Genomic DNA, 27,182 nt, shown 5'->3' with positions numbered 1-27,182 from the left:
TGTACTCCTTGTTCAAAGTTGAGCTAGGGCAGCTCTTCTTCTGGATATGTAAGTGACTTGTGTGTGTGATACGCCGATGCTATGCTGGAGTCAGCATTTAAGCACCATTCATGTTGTCTTCGTTTCCATTGCCACACGCGGCCGTAGGAAACACAAACCATTCAGTGATGCCCGTAGGTGGATCCAGTTATTGCACAAGGCGATTCCAGCACCTCCAGAGCTCTGAGGGAGAGACACCACGATCTACAGGCTGAAACGGGATTGCAGAGGATGCCACGGGGTGCAGCATCTGGCCTGCTCTCTCCCCGTGCGTGCATATGTGCATGGATATTAAATATTGAATGGAAAGCTTATCCGTGAAGTGGTGTGTGCGTCGTGTTTTTTTTTCAGTATCAATTCTTGGTACTCAGACCAAAATTGATGAAATTTCCATTTTTGTACTTTACCATTTGAAGTGCATGCCTGGGAGTCATTTTTGCCTAGGGGAAAAAATTGCTGTTGCTTTTGCTAAGTGTGATACATCAGTGTCATAGAAATTAAATTACACAAAAATCCGTCCTTGAGCTGGGCAGTTAGCTTTTGTACTAGCCGTCCCTTGTTGCTGATGGGGGTTGTATGAATAACCTGCCAAAAGTTTAAAAAAGGAATTAAAAAAAAAAGAAAAGAAAGAAAACCAACTCCACACATATTTGAAGCAAAGAATAGCAGTGGGTGAGTTAAGTCATCTTTGGCATTTCTAGTTCCATTTTTATTTTTACCCTTTCCAAAAATGATTGATTTATTTGACAGAGATTAGTTCTAACATTACCTTCAGCTATTGTTTTATTTGAGTTTCTTATTTAGAGAATAATCACACTGAAAGATCAGATCTTGGCTTTTTAAGGCCTGGGAGCTTTCAAGTAATCTTTTGAAAGCAGCTTAACAGTTAATAACAATGAGATTTTCTCTGAGTCCTTAACTAAAGAATTTAAAATTCTGGACTCACTGGTTCAAGAAGCAAATGTTTTCAAGAATTTGAATTGAAGAGATGTTGCTGAAAACATTGTCTTATATGGGCAGTGCTTCTTATTTTAAAAAAGTTTTTAGAAGTAGCTGGGGTCTTTCTGCGAGAACAGATTGTTTGTTCCTGAGAAACTCTAGCAGACCTAAGTTTTTTTTTTTTTTTTTTTTTTTTAATGATTTTAGTATGAATGTTATTAAGTGGTGCCATGTGAAGACCAAAGGCTAACGTTACAAAGTGCCTGAGCTGTGGTGGTGCCATCCTCTGAAACGCCACCCGAGCCTGCCGTATTCCTCCTGCCTTCTCCCCGGGAGCTTGTGCAGGCAAGGGGAGGCGACGCACTCCTGCAAGGGATCTAGGTCAAACACGGAGATGGAAAGTTAGAAGGGACACTGTAAGCCTAAATATTAGGTCTTCTGTGAAATGAGAGGTCTGGATGTAATGAGTTCTGTCAAATACCAGCACGGGTAACTGAAATTGAAGGCAAGGAGATGTGTAATAGAATGCAGAAACTGTGTTTTTATAGAGGCGTTGCGCTCAGATTGATTTAAATTTGCACACAGCCTGAATCCCGAAATTGGTGCTTCTTGCTTATAACCTGAGTCTGACCTAGAGAGGCCTATTATTAGAGCGCTCTGTTCTCCTTTGCTATAGAAAGCAGTAAGGCTGTGTATTAACACATTCTTCTTGTGGTGCTGGTTTTAAAAGTTTTACTTCTTCTGCCGAGGGCTGGCCTGCAAGTGCTTGGAGGAGTGATTTTGTGTCAGGACTAGCAGTGGTTGTGAGGAGGAGAACAGGAAGGCTAGTGCTGTACAAAAACTGAAAACCATTTTTCTTAGGGACCAGCAAAGGTTTTCCGTGGAGAATAGTAGTCCTCAGGCTATTTCATGGCCTTAAAATATAAACCTTGCATTCTAAATAGATGCTGTGCCTCATCTTCCCCTGTTTTGGTTTTGGGTGTAGGCACTCTGGAGGCAAGAATCACACTTTCCAAAAACAAATGTAAGGAGGAAACGTGACATGCTAAAGTTGGAACTTACCATGATGGTGCTGATGTTTGGTGGCAGCAAAGAGGGAGGATGAAAAGAAAGAGGATGGGTTACGTCTTCATAGGTCCAGTCCCAGCTGAAGGGAAGCCTCTGGCAATCGGAGAAAGGTGTAGAAAGTAAAAACTTTCTGGTGTAATTTACTCATTTTACAGCAGTTTGTCATTCAGGGTCTGTATTTAGAAGCCTTTGATAGCTATTCTGATCATTTTGCCAGCAAAGAGCCGTGGGTTTATTTTATATCTTATTTTAACAAATCCTGCTTTTTCCTGCACTGCTTACTCCACCTGCGAGCCCGTATCCCAGCACTCGCCGTGCATTTAAGTGATTGCATTTAAAACAGTCCAGCAAGTTAGTGGAAGGAAGTTGAAGGATCAGCTTCGAGTAGGTCTGTATTTCTAAGCACTTCTGGCAGCTTGGAACATGAAATAAAGTTTGTGTTTCCCTGTAAACTAGGACATACTCAAGGATGCATCAGATTAAATGATAGTCCTGGCTTTGGAAGCGTCAGGGTTTGTCAAAAAAGACGCCGTGCGGTGGGGTTTTCTTTTCATACCGTTGAGCTGTTCTGGTGTCAAAAGTTAGTAATGAAACCACACCAGAAATTAAAAATAAACCTTTCAGAAGATTACAAGGATGTAATAACGCTGGAAAATTCCTGTGGTGTTTTTTCGGTCTCTCGGTTTAGTGGTCATCAGAATTCGTGAGCAAAATAGATTACAGTGTCCTGAAACAATATAGCAGTATATAATTTATGGAAAATAATCTGTTTAGTGCTCGCAGAAGGTGCTAGATTGACAGCTAGAGGGACAAATTCCTCAAGCACATCACAACACAGGTTAGGACAGAGAGGAAGCTTCTGGTCTCCATCTCACTGACCAGTGGGGTGAGCACAATAGGTGTAGGATTGATGGGACAAAGTCTGGTGGCATGGTAGGGTCACACTGATCCTGTACTTCACACGTTGAACTTTCATCCTGAAGGAAAGATCACTTCAGAGGGCTGCCACTTGCGCTTGAAGCTTATTAGTAACATTGTCAAATGCTTATTTGAGGTATCATCATTAGGTTTTAAAGGTGTTTCCACAGAAAATGACGTGCTTTTATGAGCCTTTCAGCTCCCAAGTGTATAGATAAGGGGTTTTGAAAGTTTTCCCAGGGATAAATTGTTCATTAATGTGAGTGCACCTGAATTGCCTTAATTCTCCTCAGTTTCTGCAGGAAAATTTGAGAGTCCTCTTTCTTTCATCTGAGTTTGCTGATAATTTCCAAGTGTGTATTTCTGATTTATTATGTAAAGCTCTCAATGTATCGAAAAACATTTGAGGAAAACAAAACCAATTTGGAGTGTACAGCAATATGCTTAAAAAAAAAAAAAAGAAGTTTAGTAATAAATTATACTCTGTCGCTTTCCTCACCCCCCTCTGTTCACTTCTTTCTGCTTTTGTAGTGCACGAACACTTGCGCCTTCATGAGTTTGCCTGCTGTGCTCTGCTGCTGATCACTAGGTGTAGCTGCATCTCTAAATCCACTTTTCTAAGTGGAAAGCGAGGAAGGGCTGGAAGCTGGGCTTTTACTTGCATGTCAGGATGTTTGGAACTTGGGAGGTGTGAAAATATTTGATGAATTTTGGTGACCTAGAGAATTTGAAGCCACTGGTGGCTTGTTTGCACCAGTTTGCTTATAACACAAATGAACTTTTCATTATGCATAAAAAGGCTGATTTCAGTATCAGCGTTACTGCAGCACTCATTCAGCCTTCTCTTGAATACTGCAATAAAATGCATGAAATTACAGAGAAATTGTTAGTGCTTTCCCAGTGGCTTAAATGCAAGGGTAGTAGCTACAGAGGTGTGATAAAGCTGTACCTTAACCATCTCAATTTATCTGTAGGTATGTGTTAAAGGAAAGGCTCAGTGTTGTGTGAGTATACACCTTCTTAATGCGTCGTGGGGAGACCTCTGCTCCGTTTGAAGGAATTATTTTCGGAAAGGATGTTGCTGTCAGGGGAATCCTGTACTGATTTTCGGAAGAGCCTTGTGTCCTGGCGATTAAAGGGCATGTCACTGCCTCTAATATTGCGAGGAGTTACAGAGAGTAAGCCCTCACCCATGGTTTAAAAATGAAGAAGAAAAGACATTTTTATGCCCAAGTTTCTGAGAGCAGTAACGGTACAAATGAAGGTGTATTTATGCCTGTAACACATACTCATGTCCAGAAGCTGCAGGGAATAGGGGAGCAGTGGCTCAGCCATTTCACTCAGCGTGCCCCTTTGCCACATGAGGAGCAATGGCAGCAAAGAAAGCAATAACCGCGTTTGTTCAGACAAAAGCAGGGCAGCATTAGCAGGAAGGAGCTCTGAAAGCAGGTGAGCATTACGGTGTTTGGCGAGAAGGGTGGGAAGGAAGGCACGACACTGTGTGAAAGAGTGTAAGAAATGAACCTTACTGGAAGGGAAAGTACCCTAGGAAAAAACTGAACTTGTAAAGGCAGTTAAACAGCATCTGGAAAACATAAATGGATTTATATTTACTCACATTTTTTTATTTTTGTCAGCTTTGTTTTGAACACGCTTGTCTCGTTAATTTATTCAAGGCTCGAACATGTCTTCTGACAGCTTTACACAGCAATATTTGGTTATCTTTGCACATATGATTAAGTGTAATGATGTTAATGAAACTTTATTTATTTATTTATTTTCCTTATGGAATGGTGTGAAACCAACATTTCTTGTATGAGCAAGGTGGATTTTCCTTTTTTTTTTTTTTTTTCTTCTTTTTTACTCCCTTCTACCTCTGCATGTGTGTAATCTCCCCTGATTTCAAGAGCAGCAAGTTTTGGTAGTAGTAGGGGTTTTGGGAGGGTTACGGTAGGGGTTTTGGGAGGGGAGCTTGACATTTTGAACCCTATCACCACTTTATCCCCAATTCTAAAATCCAGTACTGTTTGACTCCTTATTCTCTTCAGTTCTTTCTTTATTCTGTTACTGTCAAAAATATTTTGGCTCTTTGTTGTAATTCTGTACTGCCTAACGGTAGGCTGATTAGATGAAAATAGTGGTTTTTAGTTTTGCTGATGAGATTGTTCTGTAAGACTGAGCATCACAGGAGTTTCTATGCACTTCCAGCTAGGTGGACAGTGGGCTGTCAATGCCCCTAAGGTTTTTGTCATGGAGTTCTTACAGGTAAATGAATAGCTTTTCACATCTGTGCTTCTGGTGAGTATAGACTGGTCTGTGATCACTGAAGGGGTCACCTGCATGCACACCTTACAGCTCCAGTTAGGACGTCTGTGCATTTTCTGAGGGTACACAGAGAAAACAGCTGCAAACAAACAGCAAAGTCAGTTTCTATCTCCGTGAGCTGCGTTAGGCCCCAAATCAGACACAACTGTTCTTGCTGTAGCTGTTTGCTATGCTCATTCTCGCTTCTTATGGGATTAGTGAATTTGTTTTGTTTGAACAGACAGATTTCATTATTGTCTGTTCCCTCTTACATCCTTCTACTTCTGGTAAATAAAATCGCAACAAGAAGCCCAGTGTTTCCTAACAACTCCACAGTCTGTTGAGCGTGTGCTCACGCACTTGGTAGGAACTTGCTCGAGTGAGGAAATGCATTTGTTTCAAGGTTCAGCCCTGCTTGCCAACTGCACAGGGCTACACATAACTTACAGCAATTCCCATGATATTTCTATCACAGGGTGTAATTCAGTATCAACACTGCTCTGATCACAGTTTTTTTGCAGGCTGTTTGTATTTTGATAGTGTAAATCTCGTTTTCCTTCTCTGCTTTAAGACGTGCCGTTATGATCTTAACCAGGAAATGTTTTCCCCACTCTGCGGGACTTTCTGAGCCTGGAAGTTTTTTCTGGCTCCAGGTTGGGATGACATAGTGGAACACGAAGTGTGCTGCCGGAGCACAGCATGCAAAAGACAGGCGTGTATTGTAATTCCTGTTGCTTGGTGATCAGAGCTCCTGCGTAGGTGTGGGAGACCTGGATTTAAGTGCACGCTGTGGCGTTTGGCTGTGGCATGGGTGAGCATCATTGTAGGCTGTCTTTTCTGTTCTTTTTTGGTGGGTTTAGTTTTGACCATGGTTGAATTTTTATTTTTATTTTTAACTGACAGTTGAGAACCCCTGAATGTATTTAGAGAACACTTACAGCAGCCATCGGCTGTCACCTATAACTTCAGTCTTGCCCAGAAACTCAACAGTGTACTTAAATACTGTCACATATTTAGGAGATGAAGACAGTTGTGGACATTTGCAGGAGGTGTAGTACTCAGTGGGGTAGTTTTTATGCTAATGACTGAGAACTGCTCTAGCCTTTTTTTCCTCTAATGTTCCATTTTCTGAATTCTGCAGAGTAGATGAAGATTATTTTACAAAGCACCGCATACAACACTTTAATATAAGCACTTTACATAACACATCACTTCAGCTGTTTTTCTTTTTAACTTCTGCAGAGACAGCTATTACCAAAGTCATTTCTCAGCTAGGTAAGACAAATTGTTGTCCCAGTGATAATTTGGAGGTGCCATGCAGCTGAGGCCCTCTTCCCTGAGTCTGAGGGATGTCATCTTCAATTCGGTCCTGGCTCAGGAGGAAGCCTCCAAAAGCACTTCTCCAGCACCGTCCTCAGCTGCAAGCACCTTTCTGAACATGAAAGCAAAGCAACCTTCTTGGGCTAGGTCTGCGGGTGTCGTAGGGAACCAGCGAAACCAAAACACAATTAAAGTTAATATTTATTCACAAACCTCAAAGGCTGGCACTGAGAACTGGAAGCCGGTGCGTTGCCCAACGTTACTATGCTCTGTTTACAGTGACAGCAGAGCACGTGGATTGAGACCACACATAAAGTTCATGAGGTGTGTTTTATTTATTTTTACCTGAAGAGTTGTTAGAATTGCCTACATAAGTCTGGGCTAGTAAGGGATTTATGTGAATTACCCTGGCATTTTCATTTGGGCATTTGGAAACTACCAGGGTTTCAGTATTTACTTTTAGTGTTTGAGGAAAGCACGCGCCCTTTTGAACAAATACGCAGTGAAATTGCATAGGGCCCAGAAGCGCAAGACAAGTTGAAATACACTCCTCACAAATTAAAAACTGCCTTCCACAGCAACAGTGCGGCAACAGGAGAAATGGATTGGGTTTTTTTTTTTGAAGTCTTACAGGAACTCCAGAGCCAGATCTTTTCCACATGCTTAAGAGAAAGGCAATTTGTCCGGTGCTTCTTTGCATTTCAACTGCAAAGAGTTAGAGAGTTCAGTGTTAGCCACATTAGACACCCCACACAGGTGTGAAAAAGGTGTGAGCATTGAAAGACTCAAAATGTTCCTCAGGCTCAGCCTGGTGTCTAGATAACACATGCAGGGAAATGAAAGGAAGCTGTGGGGAGCTGGGGGTCGGCCTCTTCTCACAGGTAACTAGTGGTAGGACTAGAGGGAATAGCCTCAAGTGCCAGGGGAGGTTCAGGCTGGAAATGAGGAGACATTTCTCCTCAGAAAGAGCAGTCAGGCACTGGGACGGGTTGCCCAGGGAGGTGGTGGAGTCACCGTCCCTGGGGGTGTTCAAGGAGAGGTTGGACGTGGTGCTCAAGGACATGGTTCGGTGGGTGACATTGGCGGTAGGGGGATGGTTGGACCAGATAGTCTGGGAGGTCTTTTCCAACCATAATGAATTCTGTGATTCTGTGAATATTCCTTAGCTACTTCTGTTGTAGTTTCAGCTGCAGATAGACATGCGACTGCATGGCCTGAAGCAGCAGGTCTGCCCACGAGGAGCGCACCCGCCAGCCTCAGCCCCATGTCCCACCGTCCGTCCCCTCACAGCCTTGGGGTCTCTACTGCAGACAGGACTGGGGTGGGTGGAGGGCTGTAAGCCGTAGTTACTGTGTATAAGGATTGTCTGGGCTCTGTCTTGTTGTGTCACCTCGGTCACTTCGAGGGGAATTAGGCTACGTGAGCTGCATGCATTTGCTGCTCTTGAAATTCCTTCGCTGATTTCTTGCAGAGAAACATGCAGCCCTTAGAAATGTACATCCTCAGTTTGGAAGGTACCTGTTATGACTCGGTGGGGCACGGGAACTGAAAGCAGCAGCCTGCTTGTTCTGGTGTCAGGCAGGAGCCGCTGGGTGCTGGGTTTAGATTGGAAGCTGGTGTTTTTGGAAGTTACTGCTTTCCCTGCCAGTCCTGTTGTGGGTGTTGCAAACCCTCAGTCGGTTTCTGATGCACAGCCCAAACTTGCAGACTCTGCCATGAAAACTGTCCACCCTTGCGAAGATCTTAGTTTTAAGAATGAATACAGTAAATCTGCCTCAGTGAAGTGGTGTCTGGCAGACTTGTTTGCTCGCGGTGGGTGGATCAGAGGAGCTTCAGGAGCCACTCACCTCCTCTAAGTGAGGAATCTCACATTTCCAGAACTGGCTCTGGAAGTCTTCACAGCCTGCAGAGCGCCGGGCTAGATTTACAGCCTTTAAACATGAATTCCGGCTTGTATGGCAGAAGATGTGTGCTTCCAGGCTTTCTGAAGGGGAACTGCAGAAAAGTCAGGTCCATGTGCTAGCAGCTGCCGTTGAACAAATAACGTGATATTCACCAGTAGCCCCATTCACATGATTTCGGTGCTGTGACTCTGCGCAGTGGTCTAGCAATAAAAGAAAGAATTGCCCAATTACAGTAATCTGCCAGAGCTGTGTACTCTAGAATTTTGTGCAGAGCAAGAGGGAGGGCTCTTACCTGCTTGCAGTTCTGCCTCAAATTGCACTTTAACACCATCCATTCCCCAGCAAATAACATACATATTTAACAAAGCTGTTAACCACCAGGCCACCTTTAAGAGTATATTGCTTAGCTGCCCCCTCCTGCGCTCTCTCCACCTCCTTTTCCATGCTCAGGCCTGCCTCCATCCCCATTCTCCACCATCAGGAGTCCCCTGTGGCCTCCTCTGCCGCCTCTTCCCAGGGCAGCTGTGACCCCAAGGCTGGAGGACAATGCCTGGATGCTTTGGGGATCAATGTGCGCATCTGGTAAGGGCACACAGCCTCTGGGGGGCTGCGACAAAAGCTTGGGGACAGACATCCTGGCTGCCTGCTTATTATTCATACCAAGAAGGCTTATTAGTGTCATTATTTTTTTATTTTCTGAGGTAAATTAGATCTAAATGGTCCTGTGCATGTGTTACGACACATGCCAGCAGAGCGTGTGGTTATGAGTAAGTGGTGTAAGTGAGCAGGGTTTAAGTTTTGCTTTGCTTTGCATGGGGAGCAGTCACAGTGAACAGTTCATAGCGACAGCAGGCACTGCTAGTGGAGAATGCGATACCGTGGCCAGATTTAGATTTCAGACCAGATGGACGTTATTCATAATATTATTTGGGTGTTAATGCTTTTTACTAGAGTGCGAAATAAACTGCTTAATTTTTTTTTTTTCCCTATTTGTTCTTCAAGCTAAAAAGAACTAGCTTGGCACTATTAATACTGGCACTATTTATATAAACATGAGCTCAAAAATTAAAGATGAATATGGTTGGGTTGGAGCATGCGATATAATTAATTGCCAAGAGCTTCTGATGGCATAATAATTGCAGGCAATCAGGTGTTGCACAAGTCAGCATGAACATCCCAATACTAGCATTTTCGAGAAATGGGGCTTCTGAAAAACTCGTCTGGCATCCTTTTCTTCGTGGACATTGTGCCATCAGGTAGTATGCTACAGGTATCAGCTCTTGGCTGGATCTTTTCAGTAGTGTTTAGGCTGAGAGGGTGATGCCGAATGGGCTAAAGTTGCACCAGGGGAGGTTTAGGTTGGATATTAGGAAGAGCTTCTTTACAGAAAGGGTTATGAGGCATTGGAACAGGCTGCCCAGGGAAGTGGTGGAGTCACCATCCCTGGAAGTCTTCAAAAGACGTTTAGATGTAGAGCTCAGTGATATGGTTTGGTGGAGGACTTGTTAGTGTTAGGTCAGAGGTTGGACTTGGTGATCTTGGAGGTCTCTTCCAACCTGGATGATTCTGTATGATTCGCTATAAATCTGGTTCATTTCTTAATAAACACAGGAAAAGCATTCTATGCAAACCTTTAGGAAGAAGTGTTGCCTCTTTATTCGAGTCCTGGAATTAAATACTGTATTTAAGCCAAGGTAGTGATGTATGTGTGTGTTCTCCATGTTGATGGGTTAGTTTTGGTAATAATTTTTACGTGTGGTTAAAACGCATATAAATACATCTGCAGTAAAGGCATATGCTGTGTATTCTATGCTGTTTTGAGGGACAATTCTGCAAGTTCGTATTTCTACCAGCTTGAATTGGTCATTGGGATGAGCTCGAGAGTTCCCAGCCAGTCCAGACGATGTGCAGATGATCAGGATGCTGCCCGCAGTGCCCCGTGTGTTGTCCCACGCAGAGGCTGAAGGGCCCAGTTGGAAAAGCCAAGGTCTCGCCCCATACTGAGAGCATAAGGTTTTAATCCTCATACAGCTGATGTCTCTGCTGGAGTGTTAATAGATAGTCTAATTTGTGAGCTAAATTACTAATTGTATTATGAGTCTAAACCTTATTAAGCCTTTTGTGTAGAATTAGATCACAGAGCTTTGGGAAGCCGAATCCTGCTTGGGTTCAGTCTCCTCCCTTTGAAGAGGGGAGGAAGCCTTCCTGGCGTCTGCAGAGCTGCTCAGCCCTGAACTCGTTTGCTGCCGTCTGCATCGGTGACAGGATCCTAAGTCTGAAAAGCAGGGTGGCTTTGAGAATAGGCCCTCAAGTGGGGTCTCAGTTGCATTGCTGCAACGTGCTGCATTTAGCTGAGCTGAGGCCACGGCTGGCATGTAAAGGAGTTGGCTCTGAGCTCGTGTACGCGTGCTGCGTGGAGGTTCAGCTGTACGGGAAGTTCAGCCGGGTCAGCTGAGGCTGTTTTCAGAGGCGGTTCGTGCTCTCCTCTCTGCTTTTGCACGGGAGTGAGTGTGCTAATGCAGCCCAGCTGGAGACAGAGCGGATTGCCTCCAGCGGTGGATCAGTAATAAATAAACAAAGGGGGACTTGATGGATTTTTGACACCCCTTGCAATACATTTTTATGTTCATCTGGGAATGGGAAAGATGGCTGGGAACTGTTGTGCCTTTGATGCAGGAATGTTGCACCCGTGGCAGTTCATGGTCTTTAAGAAACGTTCCCATTTACTCTCCATATTTTCCTGTATGTACACAAAATGCATTTCCAGTGGTATCAAGTTTTACTCTGTAATTCCTCACAACAAGCTGCTGTGAGGAACTGTTCTTCTTTTACACCTGAAGTTATCAGAGACTTGTATGTACTTAATGTTTCTGCCTTTTACATTTTTTGGCGTTTGAAATGCATAGACAATGTATGAAAGTAATAGGATATGGAGGTTGTCATGCCATCTTTATATTTTAAGATATTTATATTTTTTAGCATATATCATAAACTTCAGCATCTGTCCCAAGAGAGCGAGTTGTCAGAGAGTTCCCTGCTCGTTTTCTCTGTATGCACTTGTTCTCTACACCTACACCCTGTGTATTTATTGTCTTCGTGATGAGAGCAGCCGAAAGCCAAGGCTGATCATCTTCAGGTGTGTCTGTAACAGCCAGCTTGTGTTTGTTAGGGAGGTTGTGTGTACCTCCCAATTTGTATCTCACACTTGTTGAAGTATTCAGAGAGGTGACTTTTTTGAGAGAGTTTTTGTATGCTTTACAAGAATTTTCTGGCATTTCCTTATTCAGATGCAGCGTACCTTGGTACCAAAGCAGAAGCTGTTTCACAATGACTTAGGTGAGTACGAGCAGGACAGAAAGGAAAAGAAAATCCACAGCTCTGCTCACTTGGCCATCTTTTTCTCTCTTGACTCTGTGTCTTAAAAATAAAGTGTTATGAAGCATGTCTGTGTACTGTGACTTTTGTCTTGGTCATCTTAGTCTGGTCTTGGTTGCCTTTATGTGTTTTTTTGTTTGTTTTGTGTTTTCTTCCCCTCAGGCTGCTGAGGGTAACTGCACATCACAGCATTCCTATGGTTGTTTTCTTTGTGTTGGCTTTGTGCAAGAGGCCAGGTTTTCAAAGCAAACAGCAAAGGGGAAGAACAAATTAGAAGGGTGAGCATTTTTTCATGTCATGAATAAGTACAAGTGTCTGTTACTGGAGGTATTACAGGAGAAAATGGAGCACTGAGTCGTGCTTGTACCTGGTGGCAGTGGTGGCACTGTGTCACAGCTTCCTTTTCAGCTGCAGCTACTGATTGAAACAACTAATTGACCTGTTAATTAATTTTGGAGAGTTTGTATGCTTGAATGTATTACTGCACCATTCCTGGATGTGGAGGATAGACTTTGGGTTTTGTGCCTTTGGATGGTAGCATTTTGAATTTTTCTCTTCTCCTGGGTGCTCTTTGGAGCACTTCCCATATGGTGCCTTTTCTGCAAGGCACATCTTTGTCTTGTGGAGACGTAGGTTTTGAGATCTCTACATGGGAAAAGTTGCTTCATCCACAAGCTGCTGTCTTCAGAGAGAGCATCTGCTCCAGCAAAGCTTATTTCTTCCTACCACCCCACTGTAGCCAGAGCTCCCTTTACGCTCCTTCTCTCCCTCATTCAGCAGCAGCCCCCTTACTGGTTCAACTCTGGAAGGAACAGTTTGGGCTTTGAGGTTTTTTTCTCTTTTTTTTCCCCCCTGTAAATAAAGTCATCATGAGGGAGAGAATGGGAGGACAGTTATGACATAACTCCCCATGTTACAGTGCTAATTATGGTATATATTAATAGGGAACTTGTTGTTGCCACGGGCAGAATCTCCCAGAGGGAGGTGCAGAAAAAACCTGGTTCAGAGTAGAAAGCGACGGGAAAAACTTGGTTCTGATCTTGTACATGGCAGCATGAGAGTTGGTATGGCTGCTTGAAAGCCTTGTTACAAGCCTCGAAGTGTTTTGGGTGGCCCTGTGTGGTGCCAGGAGCTGGACTTGGTGACCCTCGTGGGTCCCTTCCAGCTCCCAAGGACCGGGGCTGGCTGTGCTGGCTCGGAGCAGAGCTGGAGCAGGGAATTTGCCGTAGAAGTTTTTCAGGGATTACAACTGCTGTGGCTGTGCGAATTGCAGGCACAGTTCGTGCGTGGACACGAGGCATTATGAAAGTGTGGCGAGCTAAGAGCGTTTCAAGGTATATTTAGTCACAGTGCTTTTCTGCTTAGGCTGGCGCATGGTCTCTCTACTGCATTCGTGCTGGTGGAGTTTGAGAGTTGTGGCCTTGGTGTTTATTCCTAAAGGAGGCAACACTTGTATGCTTAGGAGAAGAAGAAGAAAAAAAAAAAAAAGGAAAGGAAAAAGCATGACTGCGTGGTTGTTATGTTAAATGAATTTTAAAGTTGGTGAGAAGAGGCATTCGGCGATGAGAATGCTTGGGGGGAGGAATGAAAGCGCACTGGAGCTGTTTCCCCTGGAGGGCTTTAGGCAGGATTGAGGAGAAGTGGTGCATACTGAAGCCTTGTTTATAGCCTTTCACTTACTGTTAATAAAACAGGGATGTTCTAAAAGGTTTCCATAATTAAAATGCAGTCCTTGAGTATGGTGCCTTTTCAGGATGGTCTGAAGGCCTGCTGCCTCTCCGGCTGCTTAAATCATTATTTATAAAAAAACGCTGCAGTGGACTCGGTGTTCTGAAGTTGTTTTCAATCGGAATGATGTTAGAAATAAATGTTGGGTATTGAATAAATGAAAACAGAACTTATAGGGAAGCTGATAAGTGTACAAATTGACTGGTTACTAACTAATTACCAGTACAGAGATTGTTTTTTGCTTTCTTTCTCGCTATTTTTTTTTTTTTAAATTGCCTGAATATTAATAAATCTGGCTTATTTCTGGGAAACAGCAAGTTTTAATGGTCTCGCAGAAATTCATAATAAAGCTAAGGAATTAGCATAATAAATAATTATTGCTTCCAGGGTTTTTATTGTTAAGATAATAAAATGTTAAAAAGCAAGCCACTTGAGTAGAAAGTAATTGCACTGACAAGCACCACACAGCTAGCATTCACAATAAAGTAAACCTTCCCTCAATGTCAACCTGATTTGCTATCCACATAAATGCTTCCTCACATTATGGAAATGTGCTTTTTCTATCAACAGAGAAGAATAAAACTCCAGGCATCTAATTAATCTTGTCTGACGTTTGATTTCATACTCAGGTTAAAACATGAGGCAGGTGGGTCTATTTTTTCCCCCCTCTATGTGCATGACCACAGGCAAATCTCTCCATTAATGTCAAGCTGCATCTGCGTGTCTGCGTCTCTGCCACATGTCAGTCATTAATGCATTAGCGTTGCTTGTGTTTGATTCATATGCACCAGTTTTCCTGTCTGGAGGGCTTGGTAAATGGGAAACTGCAAGGCTTCAGCTGTGCATCGCAGGCGTTTCACCTTGACCCTCCCTGCAGAGGAAGAGGGACTCTGTAGGAAAAGGATTAGGCGCGGTAATTTGTAGCACAGGGAATCTGGAAGTTAGTGTGACCCAGCGAGGGAAGGAAACAAAACCAGGTTTTGACACTTGAATTGATAAGGAATGCTCTTGTTAAGGAACTTTTCATAATACCTAGCCCTGTTACCTGCAGTGTTGTAGGCTTGCTGGCGGTGGGACTGTTTTTATAAAAAGCACGGAAACTCCTACAAAACAAGTTGGCTGCGTTATGGTTATTTTATCTAAGGAAATTCGAGTTAATGGCTTCTGCCAGAGGCAGCGTGCAACACTAGAAAACGTGGTGGCTTGACCTTGAATGCTAAAAACCTGTGCAACTCTGTTGTGTTTTTACATACTTAGGTAGTGCAAACATTTAAAAGGGCACTGGTAAGAACCCAAGTCCAAAAAACAAGCCCTGCATGTTCTTGAAAATGAAAGTGATAACCTTAAAAGATTGCATAATTAAAAGGAAGCCAGCAAACTGAAAAATATGTTCATGAATGTAGTGTAGGTATTAAGATATTTTTTCTGCAAAATTTCCTGCATGCAAAATCCTGTGGCACTGGGAAATAAATACCTGCTTATGAAGTCCAAAAGTAAGAGGAAGAATGGGTTCTGTTTTGCTGACCGAATGCAAAGTAGAAGCAGAAGCATCATGGGTGAAGGAGAACTATTTGTATTTTTCTCTTTTTTTCCCATAAACTTTTATTTCCAGTGTTAGTCTCCTACTTCATAGTAAGTGTGTGAGTGAAATTATTTTCCTCTGTATTCCAAATATAGGGGCTGCATCCTCTTTGGAACATATATTTGTAAAACACCATTGCATAGCAGCCCCATCTGTAAATAAGTTGTTAATGATGCTAAAGATCCTTAGAAAGGCATACTACATCAACCAAAAAATGCTTATGTATAGCTTTCATGTTTATTCCAGATGGGTTATATACAAATTGTAAGTCACCAGAATTAGGCAAAAGCTGTAACTTTGGTTTGAGTAGATGGCAACTTCCCACATCACCAGCTTTTGGACAGCAGCAGGTTGGAGCCGATGCCAGGTGAGTTAGCACTTAGACCTAAAAAGAAAGATTTATTTGTGGTTGACCTCTTGGTGGCTGTGGCTTTCTCCCGTCACCGTGGTGCTGCGTGGTTGGTGCGTGGTCTTTGGTTGTTTTGGCTGTCTTAAAAGGTGGCTGATCTTAAAAGTTGGCCTCACCAGAAGGAGGTAGGAGATGGAGCCAGGAAATCCAGCGGTGTCCTCGCTGCGAGGTTCTTGCTGTCAGCTTTTCCCTGGATGTTTCTTGACAGATTTTGCCTTCCAGACGCAGAACTCAGTCTCAAGAAGTGCAGTAACACAGCTTTAGTCCACATCTGCTAACGTTTTCTACCTCAAAAGAAGGGCTATTACTGCTCTTGCAGCTTTTAAGGGCATCTGAAATGTGGATGTGGAGTTGGAGAATGCCTTTCTGTTCGATAACCCGGGCAGGTAAAAGCCACAGATTTTGTTAAGAGATCAGTTGTAACGCTCAGCATTTCTGTGCTGTAGTTTCTTTTTGGCTGCTGGTAGAAGGGATGAGAGTCACAGAGCAACTCGTGCAGGTAGGAGCTTCAGCAGATCAGCTTGTCCAGCCCCTTGCTCAAAGCAGAGGTAACTTCAATGCTAGATCATGCTGCTCAGTGCCTCGTTCACCTGAGCTCTCAGCATCTTTAAGGATGGAGACTCCACAACCTCTTTGGGTTATGTTAACTTCTAAAATAGGAGCTTTAAAAATGTTCAGTGTGTTAGCTTAATACTTTTGTAGAAGAGAAAAAATTATCAAGAAAAGATAGTCCACAGTATATTAAAACTATGGGTGAAAGCTAAAAGATTTTTTTTTTTATTTATTTTTATTTTTTACATCTGAATGCATTTTGTTTGAATTATGTCTGTACCTTCTAATTCGGTTTTCAAATACTTTTAAGGCTGCTGATAATGTAAACTTTTGTTTCTTTCTGTCTAGCTTTGTTCAGAACGAATGTGGCCATACAAGGGGCTACATCAGATTTTGTTATTAGAAGAATAACACAATGGTGACCTATATCAATTAAGAGATGATTGTTCCAGAAAACATTTAAACTTCATTTGAAAAGTCCCATGGTTTAAAGGCACACACTTAACTACTTGCGTAGCAGAAGTTTTCATTGCATGGTGCCGGCATTCTTGTCTTAATACCAGAGAATACTGTAGCTCTCTCTAGAGATGATGCTTTTTGTAATTAAAAACTTCAGCAAAGAGAAAATATACACTGATACTAAAAAGAAAACAAATTGCAGAACCTCTGAAAGGAGAAAAAATTATAAAATAAATAAATAAATCACCACAGAGGGAAATTAGTTGAGGGATAAGAGATTTTTAACAGAGTTCTGTCCCAGATAACACTGGCATGAAGAGAAGTGATGTTACTCTTCACTTTGAGACTCCATTGGGAGTTTTAAAACACAGGAAGGAAGGAGAAGTGGTGCCACTGGAGAGGTCTGTGGGAAGGAACAATGGGCACAAACATGTTTTTCTGTTGCAGGGGAATGAGAGGTTGTTATGCTGTGTCCAAACAATTTTTCTGTATTTTTTTTTTTTTTTTGTCCCAGTTTAACTATTGGTGGCTTTCACCCCAGGTCCTGTTCTTTCCAAGTCCTGTAGAAATCTAAACTTTCCTGTTCTCTGTGTGTGTGTGTGTGTGACCAAATTAATACAAAGTCTCATTGAATTGGGGCCTGACTAGACATGCTTTGGATCCTGGGCATGCTGGTATTCACGGAGGTGTTGATTCATCTGAGACTTAGGCAACTTAAGTCCCCATTGCTGTCCTGTTTCCTTATTTATCTTTTTAACAATAAATTTTGTTCTTGCCAGCAATGTGCTAAGTAATGAGACGGCACATGCTGGTCATTTCCAGGGATTAAAGTTCATGTTTTGAGAGAATTCTAGAGTTTACAGTCACAATAAAAACATCTTTCTGGTAATCACTGAACAGTGAAAAGGTTATGGGTTATTCCATGTTTAAATTAATTACCGTGTCAGGCTTCTAATTAGGAGCTGGTGTATTATAGCTGGGATTTCATGAATGCCCAAAATAGATTTGTTATCTTCTTTCTTTCTGTGTTCTGGAAATCTCAGCATGCTCTGTAGAATCAACACCTTAAAATCTATGTTCCAGTTGCAATTTTTACGCTCTTCAAAATGCATGCTTTTTCTTTTTTTCTTTTTTTCTTTTTTTCTTTTTTTCTTTTTTTTTCTTTTTTTCTTTTTTCTTTTTTTCTTTTTTTCTTTTTTTCTTTTTTGCTTTTTTTCTTTTTTTCTTTTTTTTTTTTCTTTTTTTCTTTTTCTTTTTCTTTTTCCCTACTCCTTTCAGAGTTCTTTAAAACATTGCAGGGAAGATCTTTGTTCTTTTTATTAAGCTACTGCTGTTTTAGCTAATAATTTACCAATTTTGTCTTTTGGGGATGAAATGCAGAGTAACACACTTCTTCATTTAGTCACATAGCTGCTATTATCATTTGAAGCTGTGTGTACACGCGTATGGGCACTTAAGTGCCAATTTTAAGAACCGTCTGTTCAAAACAAGACAAAAAGAAGTAGTTAAAAAAAGCACTTTACACTTGCAGATCAATAGAACTCGAATAATGGAGGTGATGTACATAAAATGCATCTGGGAACATTTCCACAGAGCTAGTGGATTTGACTCAATCCAGCAATGAAATAAAAAGAGAAACCTCCTAAATATAAGTCCTTTTTTTTATTCGCAAGCTTATTATTTGACACTATCAGAACTCAACATACTCTCAACATACTGCATTTAGCCGTTTTTTTTGTTTTTTTTTTTTTTTTTTTTCCCCAGCATTAACCAATATGCTCTTTATCATCCTGCTCTCAAGGAGCAATTGTGGCTCTTCTGTGGAGTTTTGTTTCCTGGTGGGAGGAGGGAGATCTAAACAGTGGCTAATGCTGCTACAACTCCAAGCTTCAAATGCTGGCAGATTTTACAGTGGGTTTGTGCCACAGCCTATTAGTTGCTGTAAAAGGAAATTCATCCCTGCATGGGAGAAACAGAGCAGGCAATGTATGACAATTTGCATTTCCATTTTACAATTCCTGCAGCTTCGTGGCACTGGTTGCCAAGCTGAACATCTTCACTGAAGAAGTGCTTGGTCATTTGAGACTTCTGGGACACAAGTCTCCACGGCTGCCCTTTTTCCTTACTTATCTGTTTAGCAGTAAGTTTTGCTTGGGTGTTGTGTGAACGTTACCGGGTTGTTGGTGCTGGGGAGAGGAAAGAGCTTTGGGCTGGGGAAAACACATCTGTTGATGAAGGCTGTATTGGCAGAGATGCATGAATTTCTGAGCACTGCCAACAGCAGTTCCACACATTTTGGCTATAATTGCCTTATCCTAGAATATTTTAACTGCATTTGTCTGATATAATGTTGTGTTACATCAGGGGCACCATATTTGAAAATGATAAACTACTGAAAGTAAAGTGCTGTTAAGGGAGAAACAAGACTGCAGCCCTGGTCTTGATGCTGTCAGATGCCCAATCAAGACTTGACAAGGAAGATGTGTCTCCACGCTTGCAGCAGACATCTCTCCCAAGTGCTGGAGAGTTGTAGGAACAATGCAGTGAAGGCAAGGCCTTTTTTTTGTGTGTTTCTTGTCCCTGAATTCCAGTAATTTCCTATTGCCTTTCCATTTGTGGTTAGAACCTACAAATTTGTTTCCCAGCACATCGTTATCTAGGTCCCGTGTGCTGTATTTGTTTTTCCTCTTAGCTTTAGTTCTTAAAACTTGTCCTACTTGTGAAAAGACAAATGGAAGGGAGAGGCTGCACGGATAACTGAGGATATGAACAGGCCTGGGAAAAGAAAGGGAATAGGAAGCACAGAAAACCTTGCAAAGCAGAGGAGCAAGAAATTGTTGAGAACAAAGCCAGAGACAAGAGAGAGCAAACAAAACGCACGGCAGATGTGAAACATAGGGATGTATTTCTCATTTACTTTATGTAGGAAAGGGAAAAACGAAATGAAAGAGAACAAACAATAGACTCCATGTTCTCCGTTAATTTAGTAAAAAGTATTTACAATATATTGCAACTGAACAACTTGCATGATGTGTGAAGAGCTTTTCTATTTTGGGAGCAGCTGATGTTGCATGCATTTTTGCCTCCAACAGGTAGATTTGCTTATCTAACAAACATCAAGTTAATTTTCTCAAGTTCTTGTATGCATACCAGTCATAAGCAGGTTTTTGCATTTTTTTCTTTGCAGTGGGGATATATAATAATTTACACAGATTGTTTGCCCTTAAATTCTTTAAAATTAGGAAACATCTTTTTGTTTCCTCTACCCTTCTCGCAGTCTAGCCCACCCACTGTGTTTTTAATTGAGCATGAAATGAACATAGATTTGTTTCCTGCCTTAGTTGGTGTTATCCAGGCTGTCGATACTGACAAAAGCACATTGGGGCAGAGTTTGGGGCTAATCTGTTACTCTTCTTTCCTTAAATTATAATAGAGATTATAACTTAAACAAACAAACAAAAATCTAAAACCAAACACACATACAAAAAATACAGTGAGCTTAAAAAAAAACAACAACACAAAACCGAACACATAATTATTGATGCTTGATCCACTTCTCAAGCAGTCTGTAGAAAGCAAATATTTGATATTTCAGAATAGGCTGGTAGATATGCAGATAAGATTTTTTTTTGTGTTGTTACTGTCATTATAGAAGGCTGAGATATAACTTAAGCTAATACATTCCTGTAATTGTACCTATTTTAAGAAATATAACAGGTATTTACAGTATTAAACTGAATTGCCACAGCTATGAAAGATCTATATATTTACTGTAGGTGTTCGAATTCTTTAGGCAAAGTGGGGAAATGCTTTAACCTTGTGGACTGTAATTTCAATGGTGAAAAATACTTGTTTATATGTGTGTAGTGATTGAAACACAATTTTGGATGTTATCCGGGTGAACATACAATGTATATTTACAATATATCCAATATATATATGGTATAACTTGTTTAATTGATCTTTAGTTTCTTTGCAGTTCTGCAGATGTGTGGTTGAGCTGGTGCTTTTAATATGAGTAGGTGCTGCTTATAGCCTTTTATGGGTACATTCATATGGGATGAATTATTTAAAATAGAATTCCGCCTTTTGCAGAAAATGCTCTATATATTATGACTAAATTACCTTTTGACTTTAAATATTTATTAAGTGCAAGCGGAATTCCAGTGGCTCATCAGTTTTGCTGCAAATGCATAACGTGATGCAGTTTAAGGCGAGAAGAAGCCCTTAGATCATGATCTGCTCTGATCTATGGGGCATAGGCAAGAAATACTGCTGCACAGAGAGGGAGGAGCACCGCACCTCTCAGCATCAGGAAGTCAGCGTGTGAATTCAGGTGGCACTAATTCCCTTTCAGTGCACTCTGATAATGTTGATAACTGTTTTAAAAACACAGTAAACTACCTTGCTTTTAGGATTTGCTTACAAATAGATTTACAGCAGGTGGTGTTACAGTAGGGGTTTCCTTAGGAATGGCAATTGTGTGCTGGCTGCCAAGAGGAGGTTCTCAAAGGGCTTTTGTAGTCATGCAGGTGGGTCACTCTGCTCGCACAGCAAAGCAACCTGCACCACTCAAAGGTGTTCGAACTGCACTGTGAAAAGTGTCTACACGGTATTTGTGGTGCTTCGTACTACTAGTTCCTTTGCCTGGGATTTCTTGGCGTATCTTGTGATTTTCTTAAACGGGTTCAAAGTTCTGATTTCATTTGACCACGTGTTCAGTATTCTTTATTTCACTCTTATTTTATTCTGCAGTAGGTGAAGGGAATCTTCTGAGCTGTTAGATGGTGTTATAGATCTAGCCCCTCTTCCCTGCATCTGCTACTGGCAGGCTTCCAGTGGCTGTTCCTGATGATGGCATCATACTGACCTGAAGTAGCAATAACCAAAAAAACAACAGATAGTTTGAAAGATGTATACGCAAAAACAAGAGTTCGATGCTGTTGGTGTGAATTTCATTGCCACAGCTGTTCAAAGTTAGGTGGGCATGCATAACTATTGGAGTTATTGCAACTGTTTATTTTTTTCATGTTTAACATTAAATGATTTTTTTCGCCCTCTTTGAGATATTATGCAGTCCGGTTCTCATCTCTTGAATTCAAGTGCTGTAGCTTAGGACTTGAATAAGCACTCTTACCCTGCATTATTCTTACACTTGTGCCAATACATTTCTGAAGAGCGAATTAATGCGTAAAACAGAAGCTCGGCAATGTCCTTCATTTACTTCTTCAGACGATCTTCAGTCAGGAATATTAACTATGCCACATCATCTACCTCCCTTTGAATTTTGTGCCTAAAGTGTAAATAGAAGCCAGACTTTCTGTCCCTTAGTACTAGCCTAGTAAAAATCCTTATGGTTTTCATTGTGTGTATATATATATACATATATACATATATATATATTTAATAGACTATTTTTAATTAGCTTTCTCTCGTGTAACTGCTGCTTTATGGGCATGCGTAGTGCTTGTTGTAGGATTCATTGCTGGTAAAGGAAGCATACTTTATTTGGATAGTTGAAATGTCTCTTTGTTCTGTTCCTTTTAAAGTTTTTCTGGATGCAGAGGGAAAGCCAGGTTCTCTACCAGGATGATGATGTGAGTGAAGCAGAGTCCCTTTAGGGGTCCCTGCAAATACCAGTTTCCAGCGTCTACAGAAACAGCTTTTTATTATCTTGGCTGAGCTAATATTAGCGACTGAACTTCCGTATTCTGAATATTTCGTAAATATTGACGATAATCAAAGAAAAGAACGGTGATGTCTTGGTGCTTTCCAGTTTTCAGATGTTTCAGTCATACTGTTCTAGTTAAGACAGAGTTCTTCCTTAATGCATGGGCAAAGCGTTTACAGCTGCTTTAAGAGTGGGATAGCCTTGGAATAAGCAAAAAATTCTGTTGCTGTTTGTGTCAGTGTGTTCACTGTGAGCTCTTAATTCACTCTAATGAGAAGGTTATGAGGGTTAGTTTTTAAATACTTTGTTTTTTAAATAAATGTATTACGTGAAAATGTTCCTATTGTAAAAGTGTATGTTTCTTTAAATATTGTTAGAAAGGTACATAAATTGATACATTTAAGACAAGAAAAACAAACCTATTGCATGAATTTAAGATTAAAAAATATTAAACAGGCCAAGCTAAACAGATCTTGGACAACAAGTCAACTAATTTCCCTTGCTTATTTATTCCCTCTGCTCCCATCATTTCTGTGGCCTCTTTCATCAGTAGATCTCAAAGCACTTTACCAAGGAAGATGTTGCCTTATTTTATGGAGGGATCTTGATCTTCTTATAGATTAATGGAGTGTTTTTTCCTTTCCTTTTTCCCCTGAATTTCCTCCTCAATCTGTCAAAAATGATGAATGTCTCCTGAGCTTTTGAAGGCTGCCATTAATGGTAAAGCCAGGTTTTCTTGTCTTCTGCAAGCCTTCTGGTACAATGCCTGTTTGCATGATCAGATACGGCTTTTCTGTAGGGTTTCCCTTCTCCTTGCCCCATGTAGAGATTTAGTGGACAAAAGGAAAGATTCGAGTCTTTGTGACCATGGTGTTTCCAAAAGTTCAGGTCCTTGACGTGAAGAAATCTCTGTGGACATTATACTCAGTTTCTAATGTAGCATCTCCCTATACAGATAGGAAGACAACCTAAAAGACTTATTTCAGCTTTCTTACAGGTATCTGCCATAGCGTAATAACACTGTGCTGGAGGAACTGTTTGAGGATGTGTATCCTGCAGCTCTATGAAGTCAGTGTCGACCTAACAGACTGGTTTTAACACTCAAAATTCTAGGTCAGACATATTTTAATTCTTTTGCTAGGTGTAGCTGATGTCCCCAGATTCTCTTTCAGATTGGTTTTGTGTACATTTTCTTTTTTTTCTTCTGTCTTCATTTTTGGTTTAACCCCTTGGCTGTGATCGTAGGTTGGGCATTGGGTTCTGTAGGGTCGTGAGAGTGCTCCTGGGAGGCCACACAATCCCATGCAGTGAGGGCTGATAGTGTAGGACTAACATCTCTAGTATTGCTGCTGTGGTGTGAGTGATAGGCACTGGTAATCCAGAACTGTTGCTAGTTTGGGTCATAGTTGGTAGTAAGTAAAGGACCGATTGCGAGCACAGGGCACAGGCTGTTATTAATGGTGGTGCATCTGTGGAGCTCTGCTTCAACTGGGGAGGGGTAGGTGAGGTTGGAAGCAGGTTGTGGTACCCTTATGGCACCCTTGGTAGTCATAGGGTGGGACGTGAAGGGCAGTTTGTGGATGTGATGAGATGGGGAGCTGGGGGTCGGCCTCATCTCACAGGTAACCAGTGATAGGACCAGAGGGAATGGACTCAAGTTGCACCAGGGGAGGTTCAGGTTGGAAATGAGGCGACATTTCTCCTCAGAAAGAGCAGTCAGGCACTGGGACGGGTTGCCCAGGGAGGTGGTGGAGTCACCGTCCCTGGGGGTGTTCAAGGCAAGGTTGGACTTGGTGCTTGGGGACATGGTTTGGTGGGCAACAGTGGTAGTAGGGTGGTGGTTGGACCAGATGATCTTGAAGGTCTCTTCCAACCTTACTGATTCTGTGAATTAAGAGTTAATGGCAAGGCATTTTAAAAACATTTCATGTAGCCTTATCTCCACTTCACCACCAGTATACACTTCTCTTAGCTTCTGTATTACTTTCTATATTCAAATATTCCAGCTTCATGTATTCCACAGCAAAACAGGTTGAGGTTTGCAGGCAACTACCATGCTGTAAAAGAGAACTGGGCTTCTGGTCTTCCCTGTGTTAAAGGAATTTGAAAGGAAATTATAGCCCTGCCATGTAATTCTGTGGGATGTTTGGCAGTGAGAATAACTTATTTCCTTTGGTGGGAACTGTGGAATACTTTGCTTTACTTCTGATGCTGAGTGTGTGGCCTTCTGGTTGATAGCCCTGTAATGTTCTGTTGGTCTTTATGGAGTCCATGTGCCCAGTCAGTTCCATCTGACTTCTTGGAAATGGCTAGGAAACAAGCCAAATAAGAATGAGAACAAATCAGTGTGTGTCTGTGTGCGTGTGTAGTTAGGCTTATATCTCTAAAATGAAAGGAAGGCATTTATAAATGGGTCTATCTTCCACCTTTTACCTCATTCAGCAGGCATCTTCTGTGTAGCGGAAGGTGACGTGATGTAATCTTTCTCAAAGCAAATTTAATTTTTAAACTTTTTCAAATCCTCTCAACAAGTGCTACACAACATAGATTAGAAGGCTTATCTGATGCGTCTGGAGTGGAGCGATCTGGGGAAAAAGCAGAAAAAATTAACTTAAATTTTGTTTTAATTAAACAAGCTTTATATCAGCTATGAGGCTCTTTTTGCAAATAATCTTCTGTTTAAGTGTGTTTTACCAGTCTCAATTAAACTATCACGCTAAATATCACTGCCTTGTAATGCAGCTAGTGTGAGCTCCTAATTTGCCATTAATTCTTTATTAACATAATGACAGGAACTTCTAATAAAATCAGTCAGGCTGATATTAATAATTTGCTATGGCTTTGGTACTCTGTGTTGGTGTCTATAAAATTAGTTGTGCTCGCTTTCTGATACGCAGCTTGTTGAGAGGATATTTTCCATTTTCCAAAAATTGTAAACCGACAAAACCAGCCACCTCGTTGGAAGGAAGTTCTGGAGAAGTATAGGTAAGCCACTCAAGGTTTGTCTTATTTTTAAGGGGATTATACAGAGGGACGCGTACGCTAGAACAGCAATGTGTTTAGGAAGTTTTTCTCCCTGAACTGCTTCAGAATAAAATTTTTGTTTTTGCTCTTTGCCTCAAGTTTTTTAAGCTAGGAAAAAAGCAATAAGTAAACCCTTAGCTCTGCTGCATGTTTCTGTTCTTGCAGAAAAGTAAAAAAAAAAAAAAAAAAAAAAAAAAAAAGCTTTTGTGAGTACTTGTATTGACTTAAAAAGGGACAGTAACAGGAATTTATTGAAATTGCCCAACGATGGGAATGCCTGCAGTGCTAAATAAAGTGTTATGGCTAGCAGGGAAACTGGTTATGAAACAGTTTCAGCACAACTGGTAGTTTTTTTTTTTTCTCCTTTTTTTTTTTTTTTTTTTTTTTTTCTCCCTTGAAATAGTTGGTGTGTCTGGGCACATGGCCTGCAAGTTGTTGCTGCACTTTCCAAGAACATTTGTCATAAATGTTCTTAGCGCTGGAAAATATTTGCTGTCTCAGCTGTATGAACCTTTACATTTTATTTTATGTGAAGTTTTCCTAAAAAATAAAGAATTTTAGTTGTGACAGCCTTAATGGAGAAACGACTTAATTATTGATAATTTACATGGGTGGTACACTGGCTGTATTTCACCCATGTAAATCTGCTGCTGCCGTAGCAACAGCTACAGTATATCATTTAGTGCTTAGGCTGTTTGTGGACTATACAACATCATAATTATAGAAAGAAATGTACAGATGTAGGGGCTTGAATATAAATGAGTTGTGCCTCATGTGGTCGTGAAGTTTTTAGGAGGGATATATGTAATGTGTAGGCATCTAGCCCTCAAGTTTCTCGTCCCCCAGTGCTGTGTGTGATGTAACAGAGCAGTGGATTACTGATCACTGTAGTGATGCTACACTTAAACACTAGGAAGAAGGGCCATGGAGGCATATATAAAGCAAGCTATCTGTTATCATCCATCACGAGAAGCAGGACAGTGCTTCACAGCCAAACAGGTGCTGTGGCTGCCTTGTGCAGATCGAGGAGCGGATGCTTCTGGCCTGGGAGAAGCTGGATGAGCTGAAGGTAAGGGGTGAGGTTAAAATGGCAGGATACAAAACACTGATCACAGCAGCTTTGTTAGAACAACTTCTGAAAAATCACACATAGGAGGTTCTGGTTACCTGTATCTCGAGTTTGTAACAGCAGAAATCTAGATTTAGCAGTACCCTTCACCAAATTTCAAGCGTATTAAGAAAAATACAGCTAAGTAACTGGTTTTTATATATGTTTACAAATTTATTTATTTATTTATTTATTTGTTCTGTACTTGGCTACCGGGGGGTGGGAAAATATTTTTATCATACATTGCAATGATTTTAGCTGCTGTTAATACAGATACTACAGTATGGGATTTTGAATATTTAAAAATATCCTGCAAAACCTTGCAAATGCATCTAACGACGAATGTTCACTCTCCATCGGTACCTTCCCCTTCCATCTCCTTTCCATGGAGGACTTTGCTGTACACATTTATTTGATTTATTGTTCATGTCAACTCAAGTTTACAGCTCTTTTCTGTAAAACTGCTAACGAGCAAGCTCCTCAGCAGAGCAACATTTCACAGGAAGAATGAAACATGAAAAACTTGGAAGTAAAGGAAATATATGGAAGAATTCTCAAAATACTTACCTAAGCACCTGTTCACACAAGTCTTCGTTTGGGCTTTTCTGTGTATATGAACGGAATGACAGATTATTAGCTGTATTTTTGTTCTCTTCAAAAGGGGGCTATTTTTTTGCACCGCTCTACTGTGTGTCATATTAAGTGCCGTTGTGGAAGAAGCATAGGTTAAAACAGATTATATGAATTAGGAAGGAAAATGAATGAGCTTCTTAATGCCAGAT

General features: G+C 41.2%; 1 protein-coding gene across 6 annotated transcripts in view; it reads left to right on the top strand.

Annotated features, from left to right (window-relative positions):
- PTPRM (protein tyrosine phosphatase receptor type M) overlaps positions 1–27,182 on the top strand; it is a 464,463-nt gene that overhangs the window by 1,652 nt on the left and 435,629 nt on the right. Inside the window, exon 2 of one of the 6 annotated variants that reach the window (XM_084281575.1) lies at positions 18,622–18,737. The exons of the other annotated variants lie outside the window; for them this stretch is intronic. The gene's annotated coding sequence lies outside the window, so the exon portion shown is untranslated. The remainder of the gene's footprint in view (positions 1–18,621; positions 18,738–27,182) is intronic. 6 annotated transcript variants of the gene reach the window in all.

This window comes from Netta rufina, assembly GCF_964035555.1.
Source record: "Netta rufina genome assembly, chromosome: 2".
NCBI classification, from domain to species: Eukaryota; Metazoa; Chordata; class Aves; order Anseriformes; family Anatidae; genus Netta; species Netta rufina.
The sequence above is the reverse complement of the archived record's forward strand: the minus strand, read 5'-3'. Positions and strand labels throughout refer to the sequence as shown.